We start from the raw sequence: 2,495 nt of genomic DNA on the forward strand, positions 1-2,495 counted from the left end.
TTTATTTTAACTTATTTTTTCTTAAAAATTATTTAAAAATGTAATTTTAGGTATTCGACCTACCTAACTCAAAGGTCGATGTCGACTTTAAACAAATTTATTTTCCAAAATCTCGATCTATTTTTTTAAGTTAAGTTGTATTACAGCAAAAATAGGTTTTTAGTGGCATTTTTAAGCGGCGCTAAGGACACTATCAGCGCTAATAAGAAGCATTGCTAAAACGAACGCCGCAAAAGTTAGCGGCGTTTGTGAACCTAAAATGCCGCAAAAGGTCGAGTAACATAGCGACATTTTTTCTTTCAATCGTTGTTATGTGTTGTGATTTATAGTGGCATTTTTGTCCACAAACGCCGCTAATTATCCTATCTTTAGTGATGTTTTTTTTGCTACAAACGCTGCTAATTCTCTTGTCTTTAGTGGCGTCTGTAGTACTAAACGCCATTATATATTATGATTTGTAGTGGCATTTTTACCACAAACGCCGCTACTTTCAAAAGGTTGGTATAGGAAGGTTTGATTGGGTTGCTCTTCGTTGAACCCGTAAATTGTTGATCATCACTATCTTAATCCTTAAACTTCCATTAATGCTATTATAATATTATTAAAGAATATGAAGTAAGTAATTTATTAAAGAAAAAACAATTTATCATCATTCATCGTACATGATCTCTTTAAAGAATATTAAGTTCAAAGCTAACAAACTAAACTTTCATAGCTTTAAAGAATATCTTTGCACTCCTAGCGTTTTTCTTTTTCAATTACTTTCAGGACGGCTAAACCTCCAGTGATAGAGACAACACTCCAAGTTTTAAAGACTGAGGAAAGCATGATGAAAGAATACCATGGTTAGTGATTAAAAAATTATAATGCTAAGAAGCTTCATAAAGAAACCAAAAGATGCAAATGCAATACTTACTTGTAAACATCTAATCCGGCATACTTAAAGAGATTCTAGGAGTTAAGGTTTAAAGGTATACAAATAATAGCTTGTAATTTATAGTATCAAACGTGGAATATAAATAGCAAGGATATTAGAGTAGAAACAAATCCAACTCCTACACCTGCAAAGCAACAAGGAAAGTATCTTAGTGCTTGTGATTAAGAGGGAATACATGTATGGAACTGATAGAATATCAATCAATAAGTTATTAAAAATAAAAGCATTAAGAGTAGATCTCCTATTTGTATAGTTCGGTTTCAAACAAAATTTAGAAGACAAAAAAGACAAAAAAGGTGGCAAAAAACAAATATTTACCATCTATTCACTTGAATGATGAAGAATACAAAAACTTGTTTCCTTTATTCTTCCATTAAAAAGATTAATTTGCAAGTAGAATATAATGCAAGAGAAATAGACTCAGTAAGTCCAAAATTTAAGGCAAACCTGCAGACATAGAACCGACAAAGGTCTCAAGAAACCTGACAATCACCATAAAGAAGTTCTGTCCAGATGCATGATTTCTTACAAGGAATGTTGTCCTGCATAGAGAAACAAGACTTTAATTTAAACCGAACTAAAAAATCAAATCAGAGGACAAGTGCAAGTACATTACATACCTGTACAAAGATATTGCCATCTACATAAAGAATCATTCCACCCAGTAAATATTGTGCATGCACGCATAAGATGACAAATACAGGAAACAAGGGACCAACATGCAACAAAAACTTACAACGTCATTTAAGACGGATTCTTCAAAGATTAAAGCATAAAGGTTCCCATCAGTACCAAGTTCCTGCAATTAAGATCATCATACATGGATACAACGTCTAAACTGCAGAAGTGGGATGATTTGTCATGCTAAGATACTACTATATAAATATCCAAAGGAAAAAACCCTTAGATATCTCTATGCCATTATAACTACAAACTGATATCTCGTTAAAACCTTGGATACTGCTGCTATATAAATATTAAAAAGAAAGAAAAAAAACCTTGGATACTACTTTTATTTGTTATGTTGATTGTTTGGATACTACTGCAATTAAGATAATAAATTACAGAACAAGGGCTGTAGGGAATGAAAGTATATATATGCCTTTTCTTTTTTAAGGTAAAAGTCGACGAATTAGCAACTGAAAGAAAGGTTGTGATGCATGAGCATCCAAGGTTAGTTTAATTAGAATTTTCCTCTCAATCAAGTTGGTTCACCACTATATTATTATTAGAATCCAGTTCCATATTTAAGTTTGGAATCAAAAAAGAAAAAAAGCTTAATCCAACAATATAGACAATCTAATATTCTTAATATTTGAAGAATAAGTTTTCAATATTTTTGGAAGAATATAATTCATAATTATTCTTTTACAAGATAATTATTTAGATTTGGTGTTGCATTCACTAATATGCATAATTTACTTTGCTTTCTCTATTCATTTTTTCTTTTTACCAACTTTCTGGGGAGCAAATTCAAATGGCAGAAGAAGAAACCAAATTCCAACAAGCACTCTAGTTCGCTCCTTATCGATCAACAACAAATACAAGAGCTGAAATT

General features: G+C 31.3%; 1 long non-coding RNA gene across 1 annotated transcript; it reads right to left on the minus strand.

The window, feature by feature from the left end:
- Positions 1–1,024: 1,024 nt before the first annotated feature.
- LOC120216474 lies at positions 1,025–1,701 on the minus strand. The gene is made up of 4 exons (XR_005525059.1): positions 1,674–1,701; positions 1,558–1,577; positions 1,385–1,479; positions 1,025–1,061 (listed from the first exon to the last, which is right to left on the minus strand). It is a non-coding gene; the product is annotated as an uncharacterized LOC120216474 (long non-coding RNA).
- Positions 1,702–2,495: the final 794 nt, after the last annotated feature.

Source organism: Hibiscus syriacus, unplaced genomic scaffold (assembly GCF_006381635.1).
Source record: "Hibiscus syriacus cultivar Baekdansim isolate YM2019G1 unplaced genomic scaffold, ASM638163v2 tig00110160_pilon, whole genome shotgun sequence".
Classification (NCBI taxonomy): domain Eukaryota; kingdom Viridiplantae; phylum Streptophyta; class Magnoliopsida; order Malvales; family Malvaceae; genus Hibiscus; species Hibiscus syriacus.